Source organism: Arachis ipaensis, chromosome B07 (assembly GCF_000816755.2).
Source record: "Arachis ipaensis cultivar K30076 chromosome B07, Araip1.1, whole genome shotgun sequence".
Taxonomy (NCBI): Eukaryota; Viridiplantae; Streptophyta; class Magnoliopsida; order Fabales; family Fabaceae; genus Arachis; species Arachis ipaensis.
The window spans coordinates 37,115,852-37,127,089 of record NC_029791.2 but is presented as its reverse complement, the minus strand read 5'-3'; the positions used below and the strand labels follow the sequence as shown (position 1 = coordinate 37,127,089).

Below are 11,238 nucleotides of genomic sequence, written 5' to 3'. Positions count from 1 at the left end.
GTGCAGGCCATGAGCTCATGTGTCGGTTGCCTACTCGCTCCCGACATTACCCAGGCACAAGTCCCAGATATGGCTTTCCAAATGCATACAATGTGCTTATAAGTCGTACGGCTAGACCGCATAAAGTGTGACTTTAAGTCGTACGGCTAAGCCGCATACAATGTGACTTTCCAAATCAATAAGCGTACATCTGTAAAATAGTTCTCAATGTGTGGGCGTCCCTACTTTACATTTGGAACTAAGGCCCAAATAATGTCACATCTGTTCTCATGTGGCAGACAATCTCTTTAATTAATACATTCTTTTGATCTTTGTTCTCTGCTCTCTTGTGGCAAAGATTCCTTTTCTTAATAAACCGAACTCAAATCATTTTTTATTTAAAACCAACATCACTCTTTATAACCTTTTCCAAACCTCCGAAACTACTTTATTTAAAAGAAGTTCTTCTTTCTTAAAAACTGAAACACGATACCGACGTAAAGGCTCAATATTAAATAGATAATAAAGGAAAATGGTTTAGTAACGCCTTACTTTTGGTACGATCACCTAACTTTTAACACGTCATGATCGTACCAAAAATAAGGGTGTTATATTATATTTTGTAAATTTTTTTTAATAAAAATCCCATTTATACACCTTTAAAATGCTCACTTTAATACAATGATATTTTTTATTAAAAATAAACATGATGGTAAATAATATCTCATATATTTTTTAGTAAACTATTAATTTTACAATTATTTAAACTTTATTTTTATGAAACAATTGCATTATTTATTTTCAAAAAAATATATACTCATTATTATAATTTAAATTGAATATAAAAAGATATTAAACCAATTTTTTTTTAATAATTACTCAGTCACAAATATTCATCATAGACATGAGATTTAAGAACATATAAAATAAATATAACGTCTGTAACTTTTACACTAACACGATAAGATGATCATCATAAACCTTTTTAGCATAAATTAAATAGAATAACATATAATAATAAAGAAACAAAATCACATCCAAAAAAGTTATTAAAGACCTATCATGCACTACGAATGTTAGCATCGAAAAAACTTTAACCATTTATAAAAGGATAAATAGGTCCTTGACCTTTTGTCCCGCGGACATTTTCGTCTCTAACCATCTAAAAATATTTTTAAATTTCTGACCATCACAAAACTTGGACAGATGAGTTTCTTCATCCAAATACTTCTGTCAGACTCAATGAAAAAATCTGACGTGGCTCTCATTCTAATGATTTGGCTAGACGGATTGACACATGGACTGATGACTGAAAGGGTACTTTCAAAAATTGGACAAATTAATCCCTAAATCTAAAAACTATGTCATTTTACGTTTTGCCCTAATCCTTAAATTGATTGCGTTTGGCCCTAATTCTCTAAACATATATAAAGCTTATCAAACATAGGAGGGATTTCATCTGTCATTGAACATGATTTCACCAGAGACTCATAAAGCAGTTAGTGAAGTCATTGAATCGTGCAGAATTCGATGAAAGCCCAACACATCGGAAAACTCTACAGCCACAGCGTAACTTAGGTTTTTGTTACTCCACACAAAATGGGACTGCTGCAGCTTAGTTCATTATAGAGTCTGACCAAGTTACATATACTTTATGAATGCTATACCATGTCCTATATTTGTATCACCATGCTGGTGATGATGTATATAGAAAATTAATAGTGTGTTGCATTATTATTAGCATAGTTGTGTGTGTAATCAATGGTAGTAATTTTTTCAATATTTTTTGTTTATTCATTCATTTTTCGTGTATCAGAAGCTTATATATTTTGTTATAAATGCTCAAGTAAAATAGCCGCGTCCTTGTTCTTCTTATTTTCGGCAACTTGACATAAGCCGAGATTAAATTAGTGTTAAATAATCATAATATTTAAGTAGAGATCTGTGCATTAATCATATGTCAGTTTACATTTTACAAACACAAATGATTTCGGGTTCTTTCCAATTAGTATTTCATTAATCGTTGCTCCTTATGTTCTTCTGTAATCAAATATTGGTTTTAAACCTACATGGGCACAAGATGATTTCGTTTGATGCATAACCAAAACTTTCTCGAATTAAGGATTAGCGCCAAACGTAAAATGATGTAGTTTTTAGGTTTAGGGACTAATTTGTCCAATTTTCAAAAGTATTCTTTCAATCATTAGTCCACGTGTCAACTCGTCACGCCAGATCATCAGAATGGAAGTCACGTCAGACTTTTTTGTTGGGTTTGACGGAGGCATTTGAACGGAGGGACTCATCCGTCTTAGTTTTGTGAAAGTCAGGGATTTAAAAGTATTTTCAAATGGTTAGGAATAAAAATGTCCGCGGAGCAAAAGGTCATGGATCTATTTGTCTTTTTCTCCTTTTTTTTATTAGCTATCTTCTTATTTACTCCACACTTCATCTACGAATATGTCAAGGACCATATCCATGCTTATAATCCTGTTAAAATTTCATATATTCTTGCCAAATACAATATTATTATACGTCGTCCATACACACTAAAAAATTAAAAATAACAAAATCGTCCATCTTTTTTTTATAAAAAACTACTAAATGAAAGAACCGTTGATAAAAAGATAAGGTTCTCTTATAATATATATGATTTTTTATGATGATAAAATAAAAATAAAAAACATAAAATAATATTGTGTATATTTAATTTAATTTTAATATTTTTAATAATCAGATTTGTCATAACGTAACTGATATATAATGACAGTTAATACAGATTAAATATGTTTTGAGTATAATATATGTTTTATTATTGTGTACAAAATAATATTAGTTTTAATTTATATATTTATTATTATTGGGTATTAAAAATAAAAAGTATTTATATTGTTAGCATTTTTCTAACCTTCCTCAATTTTAATCATGATTAGGACTAAAAGCTCGTCCACCTCGTTGGAAATAAATGTAATCTAATCAATTTTCATCATAGTACTATACATTGGCATAATCATAGGATAATTAACTTTAGCGAGTTAACAATACGGTATTTAGTTACCACAAGAGTATTTTTATACATAGAATTATCAATCAATTATGTATGGCTTCTGATGAAAATAATATATTCAACATAGATATTACTTGTTAGGTAAAAGATAATAGAGATTGACAAAAAAAAAATTAATTATAATGGGTATATTCATTTTAACAAATATTTCTTCTATCCAATACTATAAAAATATCATGGCTACCTTGAATTACTACAGGCTCAACTTTCATCGACAGCGATAGAATGACTAAATTGAGACATTTTCGGGCTATAATATTCTTCAAACAAACAATTAATGAAACACTCATTCATATCTTTTTATTTTGAATACATTTATACATAACAAAAAATTATACATAAAAAAAGAAAAGACCATGATTATTATCTGACAAAATTAATTTATATCTATTGCATTTAATTTGAATAAATAAAAAAATATCTTATTTTAGTTTAGTTTTTAATTCACATGATTTGAATTTAGCTCAATATATATGATTTGATTTAATTTAATTATTAGTGAAAAATATTTTGGTTGTCTATTTTAATCATAAATTTATTATTTTAATAATTAATAAATTAATCAAATTAATTAATTAATACAGATAATTAGTTACTTAATTTGATTTAATGAATTAAAAAAATAAATTAAAAAATACTAACAAAACATTAAAAGACATAAATTACGAAATACTACCAAATAAAATTGATATAAATTATAATAAATTATGTGATATTTAAATATGGAAAAATTTGGTAACAAAAAAGTTTTCAGTCATAATTAGCCAAAACTTTCCATAATTTACTTCATTTACATCACTTAATAACAGTTTTATTTTTTATTTCACTTTCTTATCATTCCACTTAACATATTCTTATCAACTTCACTTATTAATCATATTAATTATAATATCATATCCCTTACTATTAGATATTCTTGTAATCAATACTTAATATTTTTTTTTTATAATTTAATTTTTATATTTAATAATATATTAAATATTAATAATAATAAGAATGGATGGTAATGATAATATATTTTAATTGAGTTAATTGCACTTGATTCTTTGTTTTCCTTAAGATATTTAATATCAAAATTCATGGAGATACGAAAAAATCATTAATTCTTTATTTCCGTTAAGGCATTTTAATTGCACTTGATTCTTTGTAATATATACCTTCCATTAATTCAATTATGATCATTCAAAAATCATGACTCTAATACTATTGCAAGCACAATAGTGTATAAGTCAAGAAATTTTACAAAAAATCGCGTTTATTATTGCAAATAGTATGGCATTTAAATTCGACCTTAATATGGTACCTATGGTAGAAGGTGCTGATGAAAAATTTGAACAATAGACGGACTCACCCGACGAGATTGTTGTCAGTCAACCAATTTTCGCAAATATGAAAAACACACTAACTTTGATGAGGTATGATAATAAACTGATTTAATTTTTTTTTGTACTTTTATGTGCATTTATAATTATATTGTACTAACTAAATTCATACGCATAACATTCACACGTTCATATGCATAACATCCATAATTACATACAACTAACATCTAAAAATTAAATTTATGTTTATTAGATATTACATCCATATACATATCATTTTTTAGTTATTGCATAAGTAACTATAAAGTTAACACAGATGTTTTTAAATTTTATCATAATTAAATTTAAAAAAATATCAAATTCTTAAATTAATTATTCAATTGATAAATTTACTCATAACATCCATAGATTCATATACATAACATCCATTATTTCATGTTAATAACATCCAAAATTTGTACTCATAATATTCATAATTTCATACCTATATGATGTCTATAATTAATAAATTTTTATAATTAATATTATCAAATTTTAAACTATACGTTCACTTATAAAACAATCAACTACCTAATATTATGGTTTAGTTAATAAGAATAATGACGTTAATATTTTTTTCTAAGTCTTGTTATTATTTATAATTAGGAAAGAGGCATAAATAAATTTATTTTCTTAATGAGTGTTAATTTTGTTGTGAAATTTTATATTATCTTTAAAATTTTAGCGTAATTGCGTCTAATTCTTATATTTTAAAATGAATTTATTCAAAAAAATTAAAATATAAATCATATTATTATTATAAAATTACTTTATTAATATAATTAGTGGTGCTTACTTAAACAATTAAATTTAGCTTCTAATAATATTAAAGTCACCCTATGTTATTGTTTGTGCCTTCAAAGAATTCACAAGAATGAAATAAAAATCTAATAATTGAGAAATAAAATTCATTACAATGGGCACATGCATTTTAATAAATATTTTTCTATCAAATACTATAAAAAATACACTGGCTATCTACATTGAATTACTACAAATCTAACTTTCATCGACGGTGGTAGAATGTCTAAATTGAGATATTTTCAGGTTATAGTGTTCGTCAAACAAACAATTAATAAAATACTCATCCGTGCCTTCTTATTTTGAGTATATATATACATGAAAGAAATTCTACATAAAAAAAAAGAAGAAGAAAAGAAGAGTTAAAATAGCAAGAGTGATAAAAATAATGATTCTTATAATTGTGTGGCCATCTATATATAATAGACCAAAAGATCATGATTATCTAACGAAATTAATTTGTATTTATTTAATTCAATTTGAATAAGTAAAAAATCATTTTATTTTAATTTAGTCCTTAATTCACATTATTTGAATTTGACTCAATAATATATATAATTTGATTTGATTTGATTATTAGTTAAAAATATTCCGTTAAAAAAAAATAAATCGAAAAATACACTCAAAAACATACCACATCAACTCTATCATTAAGTGCAGAAAATTGATTTTTATATAATAGAATAGATACGCAATAATAATATATGAGGTTAGTTAAGATGATAAAAATTAATAGATCATGAATTATTCATGTTTTAGAAATATTATCAAACTTCTCTCAATTCCTATTATATGAAATTATTCAAGTTTATAAAGAGTAGGAAATACAACGTCTTCTCGTGATATCAGATAGTTTATTCATTTCACCATGTTCCAATGGAACTTTGCTCGCTCGCTTATTATGCAGTCAAAAAGGACTTTACATACATGAAAGGCTTCATTTTCTTGAAGTCATTAATGAGCATTTCTGGCAATTGTAGCCAATATGACTACAAAGAAGAGTTCATCCTACATTGTCTATGTTTTTGAAGAGTCCAGATTGTGAGTACGACGACTCTAGGGAGACCCAACAACCCACCCCAGGGTTCCAAGTGGTCAACCGCAATAACAAAGGGAATCCGACCAAAACAGAAAGAATCCCACATCAACGGGAATTGATGACTCCATCCAAAAGGAAAGAAGGAAAGATTGTGAAGTGAATAAAGAGTATGTAATAGTGTGTAGGAGTAATTGGTATTGATTTGATTATGGTTTGGTTGGTTTTGGATTGATAATTTTGGAAAACTAGAGGATTTGGACTTTTGGTAAAAACTAAATTTTTGACCAGCTTCGGCGGACTATAACTTGGCTTTCGGACTCCCAAATCTTGTGAAACTTGTTTTGAATAAAAATTGGGTCCGTGAATTTCGTTGGAAGTTATTTTAACGTAAAAGTTATTTGCGTTGGAAGTTTGGTGTGAAAAACTAATTTTTTTGAACTTAACAGTTTTTTGGCAAAACTGTTATGTTTGCATACGCGACAATGTCACGCGATACGAGTTTTAGGTTCTGCCACACACTCGCGTACACGGAAGCTGGCTGCGTACGCGACACTGTCACTTTTACACTCCTGCGTACGCGGAACCCCTTCTTTGCCCAGTATTCTCGCGTACGCAGGTAGTTGATGCATACGCGGCACTGTCTTTTCTCAAATTTTCGCGTACGTGGTAGTTGGTGCATGTACGCATGACCTCTGTTTTGCTAAAAAGTAAAATTTTTTTGAGTTTTCAACCATTTCTCTAACTTTTTAAACCTCTATAACCCCTATTTAAGGTCTGATAGCTAGTTTCAGGCATAGGAAATGGAGTAAACTTAGTGAGGGAGTTAGGTTGACATTGAGGGAGATTTGTGAAGTACAAAATTGAATTAATGAGACGTGGGTAAAGTTGGGTGAGATGTGAATAAGGATGATGATGATGATAATGATAAATTGTGATTGTACAAGTTATGAATAAAGGGTGATGATGATGTTGATGAATTGTGATGATGATATTGATGATATGAAAATAGCTCTATTGCCACGTTTTTAAAGTGTGGCAAAAAGTTGAAAAAAGCGTGGCAATAGCTTTTCGCCACGCTTTTTGAGCTACCGCCACGCTTTTGAAAGTGTGGCGTCTGCAAGCGTGGCGGTTGCTCTATCGGTACACTTTTGGTGACCTATCGCCATGCTTTTTCTTTTGGCACGCTTTTTATAAATGGCCACCCTTTAAAGCGTGGACGTATGTGGGAGATATGGCCACGCTTTTGAAGCGTGACGATAGAGAGAGATATGGCCACGCTTTTGAAGCGTGGCCATAGCCACAGATATGGCCACGTTTTAAAAGCGTGGCAATAGCCTTATAAAATTTTAAAAAAATCATTTTTCTGATTTTTATCTTCATCGATACAAAATATAATTTTTTTAGTTCTTTTTTATTACCAAACTTATAAATATAAGTATGCAATTTTTATTACAAGACAAATCAAATAATAATTAGTGACATATATAATTTTTGCTATAATTGTTTTATACATTAAAAAACTAATACTCAAATACAAAATAAATCTCAAGTTCAAATTCCAAAACTAAAAACTGAAGAAAAGTACAGAAACAATACAACTTAAATCCTAATTCCTTTGCTTTTCCTCCTTCCTCTAGCCCTCTTAAACTTCCTTCCCTTAGATCATACATAATTGTTTCGGAAACATTTGTGAACTTTTTTACCTGCAAAAGATGGAAAAAATATATACAAAATTGATAAACTATTTTGAAGCTTCACTTTCCATTCTAGGCAACACTAGCTTTATTTTTTTTAGCCTGTTACTCAAAGTCGCAAACCAAAACATGTGTTGTCTTGTAAAAAAACTTTAAAAGAAGATTAAAGAATAAAAGAAAAGGAGCATTATTACTAGAAGTCCTCCTCCAACAAGGAAAGCCAATCTGATTTCCTTTGATCTAAAAACATGCCAGAATTTGACATTATTCCTTTTCTGTCGGTCTTGCTCTGATTGAACTGTGAGGAAATCAACTTCATCCTCTAAGCGAGCAAGATCATATATAGATCTTAGAAAGCACATCAACTACTTCATTTTTCCTATTCTGTAAACATAGCATTTGTAAAATAGCATCACTGATTGGTTCTCATTGATTAAAAGATAACGGCAAAATCACACTAATTACATGTTAGACTTTACACTGATGATCAGTAGGTTAGTTAAATAACTAACTAACAGCTCTAACAGCTCAGCTGCCAACTTCAGCAAAAACTGAACAAGGTGGTTAAAATCACAAATTTTACTACTTCTTTTAGCCTATCACTCAGTCTCAAACCAACGCGTGTTATCTTGTAAAAAAAAAAAACTTTAAAAGAAGATTAAAGAATAAAAGAAAAAGAAACAAGCAAAACCGTATTAAATGTCCTCAGTATTTGACAAAAGTTTTAATTTTACCTCAAATATTTTTAAAGGATTTTAATTTATCTCTCTTCTAAAATTATGAATGATTGAATAGAATTGTAACAAAAATTACAATTTATAAAATTGAAAAACAAATAAAGAATCAAATTTAAGTTACTATATGGCAATACTAATAAGTTCAACATAAACATCAAATAGTGGCAAAGGTAGAAACACAATTTTACCATTAAGTGTATATAACTAATAAATAATTTCTTCTAAAATCAAGCTTAGCCAATAGGTGAACAAAATGCAACAAGCAAGCAAGCATGATAAGTAATACTCACATCACCAGGTACAGCTGATAATAGCGCTAAGAGAGTCACTGCAGCAGCTTGATAATCAATTAATACCTTGTGTGCTGACTCATCCAGCTTATCCTGAAAAGTTTTAAAGCTTGAAAAAATAAATCTTCGAGGACTTCTGAAATATGTTAATGTAAAATATTAGGTGATTGCTATATTATTAAATTTTAATATTAATAATAATAAATAAATCGATTTGCTGTTTAACTGGGAGTGTGATGATAACATAAAAACGTGCAAATTGTGTTCTCAATTTTTGAACTCTGTATGAGAAGAATTGAATCTAACATAAGACTCGAAAATCTCTTTATGAAATAGATAACAAAGTCCCAACTAAAGACTTGAAAACCAACAACTCAGTTACCTGCTGAAGATCAGAGACACGTTGTTCCAATCCCAGTTAGTTACAAAAACAAGTGCTACAAACAAACCCCCACAATTGAAAATGAAGTCCTGCAAATAAGCTTCTCAAAATTAGTAGAGAGTCAGTATTTGAAATAAACATTAAAAGAACACAGAATCTGTAAATTAAGGCGAAAAGAATTTGCAAAGAGGAAAGTCGAGATGAAGTTGATAACAAATGGATGTTGATAATAGAGAGTAAAATATAGAATCAAGTTAATTATTGACTTTTTTTTCTTTTCAATTACCAGAGAGACCAATAAACTAATATATTTATCACTCGGCCTTTCCACGGCTTAGCTTCATCAAATGGAACTGGACATGCAGCTTGAAGTTCAGGGTTGTAAAGTAGCTATTTTATCAAGGATTGTGTCTTAAGATCCTCAATAGGGTTACCAATATCATACTCAGCCTGTTCCAGATAATCTGCAGCCTGAAGTGGTATTCCTATAAAATAAATTATGCAAAATGCTTATACTTGTTACTATTATGCCAATACACTTATCGATAACATGTTAAATCTTATTTTAAATCTAAAGTATCCTTCATATATCGTAAAGTCTATTTTTCTGAATATGGATCTTTTATTCTACCAATGAACATCAAAAGAGGCAAAATGTTATCCAAGAAAAGAACCTAACACAAGCAATCAACTAAGATTTGTATGTTGCATTCTAGAAACAAAATGACTCTCCATTCTACCAAGATTTATGTATCTCTGTGCCATAATGAAAAGTCTAACGCTTTAGAAAAGCATTATGAATGTAGGACCTTGTTTGATGATTGAATCCTTGTATCTGATTAAATAAGAGATTAGATAGATAGCATTTGGGTGATTGAATCCTTGTATCACAAAAAAAGCAAGGTATATTTATATATATAAACCATATAAACTACTCGTCATTAATGATAAGTCAAATAAATGAATGATACACATCACTCAAGGCTTCAATTCATTCATCATCATCTCATGATGCTCCATTTTGGTAGCAGGGGAAGCACGTATATAATAATTATTGTAAATGAAGTTATCCCTCTAATAAACCATGCTTGCTTGAAATAACATAGAAATCTTAAAAACATAAAAACTGCAGTACACCTTGAAACTAACCAATAAATTGCAGAATTAGTGACCAATGGCAGAGAAGACAGAATAGGGAATGGCAGAGACGAAGGCACCAGTAGGGACGAAGGAGCAAAACCGAAATAGCGGAACCTCTTCAAACTTGTTCTTCTTCTCTCTCAATAGCTTCAGTGTTGTTATTGCATTGTTAGTGGTTGTTACTGCAAAACACAAAGCAGAATAACATTACTTTGTTAATTAGTTTCTATCATAATTTTCTATTTTCAATAAAATAATACATCAAAAAATTCATGTAAACGACAAGCAAAAATACACACAGAAATCAGATACAGTGAAATAATTGAAATTACCAATTCTGAATAATATAGTCACTTATCATAAAAACCTAGCTATAACAAAGGAAAAAAAAATCACTACCAAAATCAATTTGCAGGTGAACCTTGATAATGAAATTTTTTGAGAAGAAAAATCACTACCAAAATCAATTCGGTCATCTTCAATAGAAGAACAGGAAGATAGCAGGAGAGCGGCGAAATGACAAGGGAGGCGAAATGACGACGCTGGCACATAATGGAGATGACGACACAAAGTAGAGGCTAATGACGCTGACGCTGACGGTAAGAATTCTGGTAACGGCGACGAGGAGACGAGGTGGAGGGGAGGCTAACGGCGCAACAAGGGTGGTGCCGGTGACAGCGGGGATCTGAGCTCTTCTAAGGTAGCCATTGATGAGAGTGACCAAGGGATGTGAGCTTGACTCGTTAATTAG

General features: G+C 29.5%; 1 long non-coding RNA gene across 3 annotated transcripts; it reads right to left on the bottom strand.

Annotated features, from left to right (window-relative positions):
* Window positions 7,790–11,232, bottom strand: LOC107608053. Of its 3 annotated transcripts, XR_001612699.2 has the most exons (7): window positions 10,946–11,232; window positions 10,497–10,669; window positions 9,634–9,832; window positions 9,348–9,436; window positions 8,966–9,058; window positions 8,133–8,322; window positions 7,790–7,947 (listed from the first exon to the last, which is right to left on the bottom strand). It is a non-coding gene; the product is annotated as an uncharacterized LOC107608053 (long non-coding RNA). The 3 variants fall into 3 exon arrangements; XR_002351410.1 differs by lacking the exon at window positions 9,634–9,832 and having other exon boundaries at window positions 9,348–9,447; XR_001612700.2 differs by lacking the exon at window positions 9,634–9,832.